The sequence below is a fragment of the Mustela putorius genome, unplaced genomic scaffold (assembly GCF_011764305.1).
Source record: "Mustela putorius furo isolate JIRA1106 unplaced genomic scaffold, ASM1176430v1.1 tig00000196_pilon_pilon_pilon, whole genome shotgun sequence".
NCBI lineage: Eukaryota > Metazoa > Chordata > Mammalia > Carnivora > Mustelidae > Mustela > Mustela putorius.
This window is the reverse complement of record NW_025421310.1, coordinates 7,642,010-7,656,928: the sequence shown is the minus strand read 5'-3', so window position 1 is coordinate 7,656,928 and position 14,919 is coordinate 7,642,010. Positions and strand designations below refer to the sequence as shown.

The 14,919-nt window shown below is 40.0% G+C and overlaps 1 pseudogene; it reads left to right on the top strand.

The window, feature by feature from the left end:
• Positions 1–3,818: 3,818 nt before the first annotated feature.
• LOC101674151 lies at positions 3,819–11,832 on the top strand (annotated as a pseudogene).
• Positions 11,833–14,919: the final 3,087 nt, after the last annotated feature.

Genomic DNA, 14,919 nt, shown 5'->3' with positions numbered 1-14,919 from the left:
GTGTATGAATTCGCACATACAGATGTTTGATATCCAAGAGGTAGAATGTTTAAAACGTGAATTTTTTGATATTGAAACAACATGCTAAGAGAGACAAATGCCTTTCGTGTTAACAATTATTCTATGAGATGTTTATGTTGCCATGCTGCTTATTTGATTGCTTATCACTACCTGAATTGTTTCTTTCTTTCTTTCTTTTTTTTTCATAATTTGATAGTCATTTCTTTAAGTTATAGATACAGGAAAAATGCCAGTGAAATATATTGAAGCATCATTTAGTGTTACCTGGAACGTTTGTTTCATTCATGTTTAATATTATAATGGAGATGTTGGGATTTGGATTGACCATGTATTTTAATGTTTTACTTTATACCTTACCTATTGTTTTGTTTTACTATTTCTGTTTTGTGTTTTCCTGTGTTTGTATTAGGAAAATATAAACTTTCAGTCCTTCTCTGTGACCATTACGCATTCAGTAACGTTGCTTTAGCTAGAAATAAAGGCATGCTTTTTTTTTTTTAAGATTTTATTTATTTATTTGACAGAGAGAGATTACAAGTAGGCAGAGAGAGAGAGGAGGAAGCAGGCTCCCTGCTGAGCAGAGAGCCCAATGCGGGACTCGATCCCAGGACCCTGAGATCATGACCTGAGCCGAAGGCAGCGGCTCAACCCACTGAGCCACCCAGGTGCCCAAGGCATGCTTTTTTTTTCTTAAGCATGCTTTTTGAATCTGGTCACGGTAGGACATTACATCATACCTGTGATTTCAGTCTGTCAGTACGTGGACATTGTAATGCTTATGTATTTATGTACATCTGGTTTTCATGAGTACATTTTTGTATTTAAAGTAAAGTCACGTGTGCATAAGAGAAGTGAAAACCACTCAGTGGAATTTCACAAACTGTTCACATCTCTCCAAGCCAGTGAGATCAGAACACAGAGTACTGTCCTCTAACATTCCCTCTGAGCTCCTCAGTAACCCTCCCCCAAACTTGGCACTCTTTTCACCTGTAAGGCAAGAGGTTGCTGTGCTCATTTTGTACTTTGGAGTACATTTTGTAAATGGAGTCAGGCAGTGCGGGCTCTTGTATTTGGCTTTGTTTCTGTCTATTTGTGAGTTGGTGTGTATTCCCATGTATTACTGTGCATCATTCATTAGAATGGACGGGTCCCCGGAAGGCAGGTTGTCACAGTCAGTGAAGCATCTGCCTTCAGCTCAGGTCATAATCCCAGGGTGTTGAGATTCAGTCCTGAATGGGTCTCCTTGCTCATCAGGGAGTCTGCTTCTCCCTCTGCCTGCTTTGCCTGCACACCTCTCACTCTGTGCTCTCTCTCTGACAAATAAATTTTATACACACACACACACACACACACACACACACACACTTATTTTAAATTAACATATAATGTATTATTTGTCCAGGTGTACAGGTCTGTAAATCATCAGGCTTACACATTTCATAGCACTCACCATGGCACATACCCTCCCCAGTGCCCATCATGTAGCCACCCTTTCCCTACCCTCCCAGCCCCAGCAACACTCAGTTTATTTTGTGAGATTATGAGTCTCCTATGCTTTGTCTCCCTCTTCATCCCATCTTGTTTCAGTTTTTCCTTCCCAACCCCCATGACCCCCACCCAGCCTCTCATATTCCTCATATCAGAGAGATCATATGATAATTGTCCCTCTCTGGTTGACTGATGTAGCTCAGCATAATACCCTCTACTTCCATCAACATTGTTGCAAATGGCAAGGTTTCATTGCTTTTGATGGCTGCATAGTATTCCATTATATACATATACCATATTTTGTTTATCCATTCATCTGATGATGGACATCTAGGTTGTTCCCATAGTTTGGTTACTGTGGACATTGCTGCTAAAGCATTCAGGTGCACGTACCCCTTCGGATCACTACATTTGTATCTTTAGGGTAAATACCCACTAGTGCAATTGTTCAGTTGTAGGGTAGCTCTATTTTCAACTTTCTGAGGAACCTCCATACTGTTTTCCAGAGTGGCTGAACCAGCTTGCATTCCCAGCAACAGTGTATATAGGAAGATTCCCCTTTCTCTGCATCCTTGCCAACATCTGTCATTTCCTGACTTGTTAATTTTAGCCATTCTGACTGGTGTGAGGTGGTATCTCATTGTGGTTTTGATTTGTATTTCCCTGATTCCAAGTGATGTGTAGCACTTTTTCATGTAAACAAATAAAATCTTAAGAAGGAGAAGGAGAAGAAGAATGCTCCAATTCCATTGTGTGAATACCAAGTGATTGCATCATTCTACTATTAATGGGGGGAGGGTTCTCAGTGCGGACTGTCATGAATGGTACTGGTATGTAAAATCTGTAATTTGTCTTTTACTAGCACATGCATGCATATCTGCTGGCTATTTATATGGGACTGGATTGTTGGTAAATAGGTTATATATGTTCAGCTTTAATAGATGCTATCATGTTCTTTCTCTAACACTTGTGTCCATTTTCATATCCACCAGCAGTGCATGGGGATTCTGGCTTTTCCACATTTTGGTAGGTTATGTGATTTTGATGTTGGGTTCCTGGTTCATACATGATGATACTAAGTCTGGGTTTTATTTGCTTTTTTGCTGGTGTTGTCTTTCTCTGTTATTACAGAGTTGGACATGAACCATGGGATAATTTCTTCTACAGGGTGTCTAATGAATTCTTGTGGTCACCTTTTCGTTACACTTTTTTCTTCAATCTTTGTAGGGCTGTATATTGTGAGAATGAGTCTTTTGTCCCCATATCTCAGTCTACCTCTATTTCTATCTTTTGAGCTTGTGATGCAGAAAAGTTTTTAATTTTATTGTAATCTCATTCTTCATTTCACATTTTGTGGTTAGTGATGTTTTTTCCCTCGTCTTAGAAATTTTTTCTTATACCCTACCACAGAGACTGAATCCTTTGTATAATCCTCTATAAACACATCATTTTGTGTAAAATTTAAGTAAGAAATGGATTATAAGTTACTGTGCTCTGTGGTTTTCTTAGTGTCTGAGGTTTTCTATTTTTTCCCCCAACACGTCTAACAGATTGAAATGTATTCTGGAGAAGTTGAACTATGTTTTCTTTCCATTTTCTTACACAAATCATTTTTTTTCTAAAGACTTTATTTGAGAGAGATAATGAACACAAGTTCAAGGGAGGGCCAGAGACAGAGAGACAAGCAGACTCCCCACTGAGCAGGGAGCCCCAGGCAGGGCTCTATCCCAGGACCCTGCATCAGGATTCAGTTTTTAGGCAGAAGCTTAACTGACTGAGCCACACAGTCTTTCCTACACAAGTCATGTCTTGATATGGATTCACACAGGCAAGATCTTAGATGCTGACTTCTCCGTTAAATTAACTCTATGTATTCTTCCTCTAGTGGTGTTAGCAGCCTCTCAGGACCAGACACCCAATGTCAGTTGTGGTGTCACAGACCATGCATGGGCCTCTGTGCTCAGATGAATGATTATTCCCGTTTTCCCACAGCAGACATGCCTCCAGGAGCTGGGCAGTTGCCATAGGCTTTGTGTTGCAGGCTGTCCCTGCAATCGTGGCAACCTGATAGATGTCGCTCTTTACTTCACTGGAGGTAGGATAAGTTCTATAGCTTTTATTGCCAAACAGGGAAACATTGGACATTGTCTGTAATGGAGTCTGACCCACACTGATAGCTTTTGGGTTAAAGATTTCTGCCATGACATTGGATGCACACTTCTTTGTTAGGTTGACAGAGTGGCCAGGGATGTGTCCCTGGTGGCACAGTGTGCATCTTGGGGGTCTTCCAGACCCTCACAAATGGCCCTATGGCTGATGGTTGGAAGCATCTTAAAGTCAAACCTTCCAGGTACATTGACTTTGTGATCTACACTGCATGTGACTGTATATCACTGCCAGGTGAGCAGCAAAAGATCATGAAGGAAAACATATTGGTTGCTGTTGTGGATATGTGCCCCAAATCATATATTCATATATGTGCCTTCTACAGACTTTTAACTATTCCTTGAAGTCATGTGGTGATGTCGTGATCTTCAAAAGCATTTCCTTGATTGATGTTTTAATTGTACTTGTCATTCCACTCATGTTTGTGTATAAAAAGGCTTGGGAATATAGTGAACACATCTGGCTCTTGGGTAGAGGACAAATAAGTTCATTGTACAGGAAAACAGATGTCTCCTTCCATGGCCAAGGATCAGGCAGATATGCTAGATATTCCTTAAAGACACTGGGGTGTCCTATGCTCAGAGTGTCCAACACAAACCCACTGCATGTGCAGCATCTCCCTTATCAGTGGGGGGTGGGCAGTTGACAAGTGAAATTAGTGTGATGAAGAAGTTTATGGTGTTTGCTGTGTCATGAGCCATAAGACACTTGGACTTTCATCTGGGAACCTCCTGTCTTCCACCAGTACTGGGAGATTGTTACAGAACAACAGATTAGAGTGTGGAATGTGTGTCATCTTGGAATTTTTATATTTCTTAGGATTCTCCATGAGCTTTATTCAAAATAAAATAGATATTAATAGGTCTGTTTCTTGTTTGTTTTCTTTTAAATTATTTATTTATTTAACAGACAGAGATCACAAGTAAGCAGAGAGGCAGACAGAGAGAGAGGAGGAAGCAGGCTCCCTGCTGAGCAGAGAGCCTGATGCGGGGCTCGATCCTAGGACCCTGAGACCATGACCTGAGCTGAAGGCAGAGGCTTAACCCACTGAGCCACCGAGGCACCCTGTTTCTTGTTTGTTCATTTATGTTCTTGTTTTGATTGTATACATAAGTGAATATATATGGTATTTGTCTTTGTCTAAGTTACTTGACATCGCATAATACTTCATGGTTCAAACCACGTTGTCATAAATGACAAGACACAATGAAAGAAGCAGAAACAGACCTGTAAGTACAATGAGTAGCCTAATTGTTACCAGTGTGGAATGGAGAAGGAAGATAGGCAACATGAGGAAATGGGAATGCGAAGTATAGTCTTGCGGTTATGGAATAATTAGTCATGGGGTGAAAAGAATACAAGGAACTTCTCAAATGGTATCTGGATAGCATTCTATGGTACAAGATGGTAGCTGCTTGTGGTGAGCACAATAGAACCCACAGAGTTGTTGAACACCCATGTGGTACACCTGAATTAGTGGAACATTGTCCATTATACATTAATAGAAAAGAAATCAAGATGGATACTGAGTAGCATATACCTATGTAGATTAATCTAGTGTCCTAAGAAGTTGCAGGTAAAGAAAACTAACCCTGCTCTTCCAAAGAAGCTAATCCTAAGTATTCACAGTAGGATAAAGTCCTAGGAAAGCAAACTGATCTGTATCACAGTGGAGATAAAAGTTTCTTAATGTAGAGGGGAGGGGATAGGGAAAGTGAAACGTCTGTCCAGCAGTGTGAAGAAGTGAACTAGAAGACCAAGAAGAGCCAGTGGTCTTCATAGACTGAGCAGCCCAGGGGGTACATGGAAGAACAGTCATTTCTGTGAGAGCTTCTTAACTCCATTTCCTTGAGTGTGATCTCTGTCATCTCTCAGCATTGAGGAGTGTGATAATGGCCACAGGTTTCAGAAAGTCTTTTCTGTGTAAGTGGATTCAGGGAAGACCAGAAAGTGCAACCAGGTTGTATAACTGTGCTCATTTTAGGCAAAGTCAGTTTTCAGAAGGAAGCCTAGGTTCAAAGAAGTGATCCTGTAGGCTGAAGCCATGGGTATTAGGAAAAAATGCAGGGGAAACCTGAAATTGATAAAGGCCACGGATGCAGTGGGGTCTAAGCTACAAAATCCAGGGTTGCAGCCAGAAGCAGATTGCACCTACGTTTCTCGTTAAAGATGGAGCTATTTCCATGAATACGGTGGCGTGGTGAATTGAAAAAACAAAAAGAAGAGGAGGTACAGAGAAAATTTTATAGGGGTAGAGTTGCTTGAATGAAGAGGGAATGGAAGGGAAGGTCTCCATGCTCACCTCTATGCTCTTCCCGCTTTTTAGGAACCTTTGAAACTCTTCATCGTGATTCAGTCCTGGAATTCTGTGGGAAGCATGCATTGTCAATGTAAGACATCAGTGGCACATTTGTGAAAAGTAGGAACTCAGACCTCACCCAAACATCCAAATCGGAATATGAATTTTAATAGGAACTTCAGTTCATTGTCATACACATGAACATTGGAGACATGCACATCTAGCTCAGCCAGACTCTTCCATTATTCTACTCCTGATGTCATGTCTATAGGACATTAGTTTGATATCTGTGCCTTGTTGTATGTCATAAATCAGGATATATGCTCTTCACTTCCCAGATTATTTTAGGTATGAGTTATCCCATGACATCCTTGTAAATTTAGGATGGATTTTGATCTTTGTGCACAAATGGCATTGGAGTTTTTGTAGAGATTGCATTTTGTGTAGATCGCTTCAAGATTTATTATGTTTCAATTATTCCAGTGAAAGAACATAGTTAGGTTTCCTACTTATTCATTCTTTGATTCCTGCACAGTATATTGCACTTTTCATTGTTTCTGGTTTGACCTCTACCATTATGATAAATTGGAAGGATGTTGGTGGGGGAAGAGGTTTGCTGTAAATGTATGATATTTCTGTTTTGGGAGTTGTTCTTTGTTGTGTAGAAACAAAACTAATTTTTATGTGTTGGCTTGTGTACAAGCTTTATAAAATCCATATGAGTTTTAACAGGATTAAAACAATAAGGATTACCAGGAGAAGCAATGGCAGTGGAGTAGGAGGACCCTAGACTTGTGTGTCCTGTCATGAGTACCACTAGGTAACTGTCAGGTCATCCTAAATGTCCCAGACATTGGACTAAAGAGTGACAGGAGAAACTCCCCAAGTAAGAGGAGAGAAGAGGCCACATGGAAGATGGCAGATAGTGTGGAGACATGGTTTAGGGAGGAGAGGAATATAGCCCCACTTAGTGAAGACACTGGCTGTCTGCCTTGCTTGCACCAGGCCCCACCCCCTGTGATCTGAGGGGACTTCCTTTCTCAGTGAGGCTTGTCTCAGGCTCAGCAAGGTAAGCCCCTGCCCACATCATGTCTCCTGAGCAGAGATTTCTGCAGGGCCTCAGCTCTGATGGAGATGACATCCAGTCTCCTTTCTGGAGCAGACCAGAGCTCACTTAGTTCAAACTGGCCACATTCAGGTCAGGGACCAAGCACTGCCCATAGAAGGCAAGGAGAGCCCCTGCAGATTCTTGGCCTGAAAGAAACAGCAGGACCCTTCACTGGCTTCTCCAGTGTAGAGACAGGATGGTACAGACTCTGACAATGCCAAGATGAAAGAATTTATCTGCAACATAACAAACAGATAAGGCCAAGGCCAGAGATAAAAGGGAAACAGAGAGTAGTAACATGCTTGCTGGCTCTGCCCTCAGTGTGATGCCTGCTTGTGATTCCCTCTCTGCCTCTATAGCTCCCTCTTATATTCTTGTAATTCCATTCTCTCTCTCTCTCAAAATTTTTTTTTTTTTTTTTTTTTTTTTTAAGGTTTTATTTATTTATCAGAGAGAGGGGGGGGAGAGAGCAAGCACAAGCAGGCAGAATGGTAGGCAGAGGCAGAGGGAGAAGCAGGCTCCCCGCTGAGCAAGGAACCTGATGTGGGACTCGATCCCAGGACGCTGGGATCATGACCTGAGCCGAAGGCAGCTGCTTAACCAACTGAGCCACCCAGGCGTCCCATCTCTCAAAATTTTTAAAAATCAAACATAGGTGAACAATTTAATAAGCAAGATTAGAAGCAGGTTTGATGTAAAGAGGAGACTGGAAGAAGCAGAAAAATGACTTTGTCATATAGAAGGCAAAATAAAGGAAAATACTGAATCTGAACAAAGGGATGGGGAAGACTCATGCAACATGGAATTTATTTAGGGAACTCATTGCCTTCATCAATGTAAGAGTCCCAGGTCTTGGGCTTTTCTGTGCTGGGAGAGTATTGATTCCAAATTCAACTTTCTGGATTCTTACTGCTTTAAGGAGATTTCCAATTTCTTTGGTTCAAGGTTAGTACATCAGTCTTAATAACTTGTCTATTTTTAGGAATTCTCTCATTTTTCCCCCTAAAATTACCCTATTTGTTGCTAAGTAATGCTTTACAGAGATAAAGCACTGCCAGTTTTATTGATTTTGTTCATTGAAATGGGTATTACTTTCAGTGTTGAGTTAGTGTTAATCTGCTATTTTATTTCTTTCAGATTTTTCTTTATTTCTTCCTCTGCTCTACTAAGTTTCATCAAAATTTCTTCCTTTATTAGTTCCTGTGGTGGAAATTAACTTGTTTATTCCAATATTTTTTCTTAACTCTGTATTGTATAACATGAAGGAATTGGGAAATAGAAAATCTAGTAGGGAAAAACTGGCAGAAATAAACAATAAACAGTTACCAAAAACAGTAAAAAATTTAAAACAATGATTTTTAGGGATTTCTGTAATCATGTCATAGTGGGATTAGAGATAGTTTTAACTTTTTCAATTTAGATTCCTCTACTCTATTTTAGGTTGCATAATTGTTCTGACTAGAGTATCCTGGACTATACTCAAAGGCAGTGGTGGGGTCACTTCATTACCTGCTGATCATAGAGGAGAAGCTAAGAGACTGTCCCTACTGAATATGTTTCAGCTTTTCACACATCTATGGCATTGTTTACATTGAGGGGTTTCCTTCTCTCTCTACGTTGAGTGCTTTTAGCATGACACATTGTCCTGTGTGCCCATATTTGAATTCTGTCTCCCTTAGTATGATCATATCATTTTTGATCTTCATTCTGTTAATGTGGAGGCTTGAATTTATATTTTTTTCTATATGTTGGAGCACCCTTCATTCTAGGACCATTTTGCACTTGATCATCTTGTAAAAAGGGAAAATGTTCTGTTGATTCAGATGGCTATTTATTGTGGGCTTTGAGTGAATATTCCTCACAGGCTGTAGTTTGTAAACTTTGTTTTTAGTAGTGTCTTCATCTGGCTTGGATGATCTGGTAATGCTGGTGCCACAGACAGAGTGTTCTGCTAGTTTCTGTGATCTTCACACCGTAGAAATCTTTGAGGAGACTTGAGGTATAGTTCCTTCAGTGTCAGTTTGAATATCCAGTGAACTCATCGGGATGCAGTTTTTGTTTGTTGGAGTTTTTTCTTTTATTCGTCTTTAATTCTGGTTCATGGATGTAGATCAGTTGAGATTTATTCTGCTTTTCTGAATGATGGAGTCTCTATTGGTTAGACCTTTTTTGAAATTTGTACTTGTCTTTTACTATTAGTTTGTGGACACTGATTATCCATTGTTCCTCTATAATTACTTTTATTCCTACAGTCAGTTATACTGTGTCTGTTTTCAGTTCTTTACCTTTCATTTTAGTAGGTCTTTCTCTACAATTCTTAATTTAGTTCATGGGTTGTCAATGTTGTTGATATTTTCTGCCATAAACAACTCTTCCTGTGCTTGATATGTTCCTATTTTTACTGTACTCTATTTGGTTCTGTTCAGTTTTCTGTTTCAATATCGATCATTCCACTAATTTTGAGCACATGTGACCCTTTTTCTGATTGATAGAGATACAGGAAAGTGATTTGTGCTACACCCTGACCATAAGGCAGAATTATCTATTAGACTCCATGCTCAGTACATTATATGCCATTTTGTATGTCCATGGAGAAATGAAGTCCTGATGACTCTTTCTCAGCCATTGTTCTGATACTGTCTGATTGCCTCAATGCTTCTACATTAGAAGTCTTCAGTATATTTTTCTGAATGTAGTAAGTGCAATGGTTTTACTTTTTTTTTTGGTATCTTTCAGCTCTATGGTCACATGACACTCAGAGTTTCCTGCTACAGTGGAGCATAGAAAGTTCTTTCCAGAATGGATCAATGCACAGATAGAAACACAGTGCTGTTGAGATTTTACACTTATGCAGAGACTGGGTCAATGATGGGGACAGTGAAGAGCATCAGTGAAATCCTGGATGATACAACCAAACCAAGGCAGTTTCCCTTAATGAGAATGTCAATGCCCCAAATAGTGAAGGATATAAACTGCTGCAGAAAACCTCTTTTTTTAAGTCAAATGTTTCTGCAGAGCACTGTGTTTCTGTCAGCACAAGCTCCAATCAAATATTCAGTTATAGCGATTTGTGGACAGACCATTTGGAAAATCTAAAAAGTAACCTAGTTCATGCTGAAAATAATGATTTGAGCCATTTGGAAGATAGGATTGGCCTGTCCTTTCAGTCAACTATTTCTGATCATCAGAGATGTAGAAATGAAGGAACAAATTGCTCAGTGGCATCCATTCGAGAGGGGTTTCACAGAGGTGTCAACCATCCAGAATGACCAGAGGGTTTCCACTGGAGTCAGAATTGCTGAGTACACTGAATATCAGATAACATTGAACCAGGGCTTCAGTGTTCACCGATATGTCAGGGCTAGGTTTGCAGAGAACCATTATGAATGTGATAAATGTGGGAAAGGCTTTCATCCAAACTCTAACCTCAGTATACATAATGGTTCACCATTTGGGACACAGTCCTCATAAATATAATGAATGTGGGAAAGCTCATAACCCATCCTCCAGTGTTAATGATCATCAGAGAATTTGTGAGGGAAAAAGCCCATTCACATCTAATAAACCATGGATCATGTTTAGTCAGTCATCAAGCCTAAACATCAATGAGATAAGCCCTTGGGAAAAGGAAACTTACATTTTTAAGGAATGTGGTAAATTCTTTGAATGCCACTCAACACTATCTCAACATCCGCGATGCATACTGGAGAAAAATACACAAATGTGAAGAAGGTGGTCCAACCTTTAAGGACTGTTCATCAATAAATGGACATTCGCAGATCTATTCTGGAAATAAACCCTGCAAATGTCAAGAATGTGGCAAGGCTTTTAACAATCACTCAAGTCTTAATAGACATCACCAAATTCATATTGCAGGGGAAAACTACAAGTGTAATGAATGTGCCAAAGCCTTTAAATCCTGCTCGAAACTTACTCAACATCACAGAATTCATAGTGGAGAGAAACCTTACCAGTGTCAAGAATGTGGCAAGACCTTTAACAAGAATTCACACCTTACTTGACATCTCACAATTCATACTAGAGAAAGACCTTACCAATGTGAAGAATGTGGCATGTCTTTCACGCAGAGATCAAATCTTACTAAGCATCACAGAGTTCATACTGGAGAGAAACCTTATGAATATCAAGAATTTGGCAAGGCCTTTAACCACAGCTCAACCCTTACTAAGCATCACAGAACTCATACTGGAGAGAAACCTTACCAATGTCAAGAATGTGGCAAGGCATAATGGAAGCTCAAACCTGATTCAACATCACAGAATTCATTCTGGGAACAAACCTTACCAATGTCCAGAATGTGGCACTACCTTTAAACACAGCTTAAACCTTACTCAACATCACAGAATTCATACTGGAGGAAAACATTACCAGTGTTGAGAATGTGGCAGGGCCTTTATCTTCCATTCACAACTTATTCAACATCACAGAATTCATACTGGAGAGAAACCTTACCAATGTCAGGAATGGGGCAAGGCCTTTAACCAGAGGTCATACCTTACTGAACATCACAGAATTCATACTGGAGAGAGACGTTTCCAATGTCAACAACATGGCATGGCTTTTAACAAACACCCACACCTCACTCGACATCACAGAATTCATACTAGGGAGAAACCCTATAAATAATCAGGATTGTGGCAAGGCCTTTAACTGGAGCTCATGGCTTACTCAACATCACAGAATTCATACTGGAGAGAAACCAATGTCAAGAACGTGGCAAGGCCTTTAACCAGCGCTCAATCTTTACTTGCCATCACAGAACTCATACTGGAGAGAAACCTTATCAATGTCAAGAATGTGGCAAGGCCTTTTGCCATAATCAAGGCTTACACATCACAGAATTCATACTGGAATGAAACCTTTCAAATGTCGCTAATGTGGCAAGAGCTTTAACCAGAGCTCAACTCTTTCTGAACATCACAGAATTCATACTGCAGAGAAACCTTACCAATGTCAAGAATATGGCAAGGCCTTTAACCACAGCTCAAACCTTACTACCCATCACAGAGTTTGTACTGGAGAGAAACGTTACCAGTGTCAGCTGATGAATAATGTGGCCAAGCCTTTAGCAGGAACCCTTACTGGACGTCACAGAATTCATACCCTAGAGAAACCTAATCTGACTTACAGAGAAATAAATGTTAGAAAATGCCTAAGGACTGGTCCCTCCTCACTCCATATGAGAGATTTTATATAGGAGAGTAAGTGTACAAATACTAAGAATGTGTCTGACCTCTCACTGCAACTCCCAAGTTACTTAACCTCGCAGTTATCATCTAGGAGTAAAAGTATGAAATGTAAATGGCCAGGCCTTTAACTTGAGTTTTATCTTTACTCAGTGTCTCAAAATGCATACTACATTCAAACCCTTGGGACATATTGAATGTGGAAAGACCTTCATTTTGGTTTACTTTGGAGCAAACACCAGGGAGTGCATTAGTCAAGTAAATTGAAAGATAGCAATGCTTTAAAACTAATTGAACATCAGATGCCAATAAATGTTACAGAAATCAAGCCAATGAAAATTACTCAGAAATTACTCTGTAGGAAAATCGTGATTATAAGGAAAAAATCAAAGTTATACACTTAGAGAATATATGTGGCATTTTGTTTCAACAGATTTAGAGGATGGGCTTTAACATATGGATAAAGGCTTTCCATATTTTTCTTATATTTTTTACATTGACCCTATTTGAGATTTGTGACTAACAATAACAACGTGTTTTCCTCCAAAATCACTCCCCAAAATTCCTCTGTTCCTTGTGGGTGTGTAAGACCATGTGGTTGATTGCTGCTACATCAAAGATATTAGATGTCCTGCTCCATTAAGTGGGACTCATGCATACCTAAATTTCCATGATAGAGGACCATATGATATACAACGTAGGAAGTACATCTAAGTGGAGATGGTGCTTATGGTTATAACACTGATATAAGTTTCCATGGGATAGGTGTTTGGAGCACACACTTCTGGACATATTGAAACTAAAGAACTTCCTCAATATTAGAAATAGGAGGTTTTCCTAATTGTTCTTTAAGGAAAAAGAGATAGTTGTGCAGTAAACTATGAATGTATCTTCCTAAGTGCAATCATTAGAGAGTATGACTTGATGTGGTTAAATGAGGAAATCCTGACAGATGACTGCAGGAGGGTAGCTAACTCTTCCCTACAATGCCATACCATTGAACACACACATTTCTGAGGAAAGTACCACAGTCCTGAAATTTTTGGAAATTTTGGGAAATAGGTACTCCCACATCCTTCTGACAACACCCGAATGCTTTTGCACATGTGTGTTCTGTATTTCAAACGGTGACAATAGAGTGGATTTGAAATGCATAACTTAGTGTATGTGTGAACTTAATATATTTTCATTAATAAAACCTAGTGTGTTTTTCTTTTTAAGATTTTGTTTATTTATTTGATGGAGATCAAAAGTAAACAGAGAGGCAGGCAGAGAGAGAGGGGGAAGCAGGCTCTCTGCTGAGGAGGAAGCCCGATGTAGGGCTCTATCCCAGGACCCTGAAATCAGAACCCAAGCTGAAGGCAGAGGCTTTAACCCACTGAGCCACCCAGGCGCCCCAAACCTAGTATGTTTTAACATATGGATATGGGTGTGTCGTGAATGATGTGTTATTCTACATCTAGTGTTCATCTATCCTATTGAAGATTGTAGGTAGCTGATCAAATCAACCACCTGTTTGGTCCTGGAGTAAAACAATAAACCTAGTAATCCATTTTCCCAGTAGTCTGAACGTTTAAGGGATACGTGATTATTTTTCCCCTAGTCTTCTCTCAGTGAATATGATGATATTACAGTGTGTGCCTTACTGAGGTATGTAACATAGAGATATTGTTGGTGTTGTAGCTTACGTACTCCATGATGCTGCTACTTGGCATCAATTTTGTGTAGCTAGTAGTTTAGTCAGGGCTTTGCCCTGACAGGAGCCCTTCTCACTAGTGCATTTCTCAGTCAGCACGTTGCAGGGTCTCAAGTTAGTAGGAATGTCTGATACTGTCCTCGTGAGCCACCATCTGTCCTTTCTTCCAGTGCTTTCCCTTCCCTGTCCCTTAGAGAAGACACCCCCTACCATAGGCCTTCCCTAAATCTGTTTTAGTCAGAATGGCATATTCTGGACTTAGACGTGGAACTCTCTAGCACTGGACCATGGCCCCAAATGAAAGTATGTGCCCCCCATCCTACACTTAGTGTTGTTTTGATGTATCTTTGAGGTACACATGCACATATGACCATGCTATGTGTGTCATAGATACTCTATAAGAAAGAGAAATCTAGGGGTGCCTGGGTGGCTCAGTGGGTTAAAGCCTCTGCCTTCAGCTCAGGTCATGATCCCAGGGTCGTGGAATCAAGGCCCGCATCAGGCTCTTTGCTCAGTGGGGATCCTGCTTCCTCCTCTCTCTCTGACTGCCTCTCTGCCTACTTGAGATCTGTCTGTCAAATAAATAAATAAAAATCCTTAAAAAAAAAAAAGAAAAGAAAAGAAAGAGAAATGTATCCTAATAGGAGTGATGTTGTAGCCCAGGCAAGAGACAGAAAATATTTAAGATGAAGAATTAGCATGTACAAAAGGAGAACTGTCCCGAGTTGCCCAAGTGACTCCCTAGATGTAGAAACACAACTTCTGTTTGTTTTATGACCTAGTTATCTCCAGATCTCCAGTTATATTTGCCCTCATTTTTATTTCCAGCTATGTAGGCATCACAACCATTCTTTTTTTGCCTGTGCTACAGAGACAGCATCCTCAGAAAATGCTTAATTGAATTTAGACAGATGGAAAGCCAATTGGTATTAAG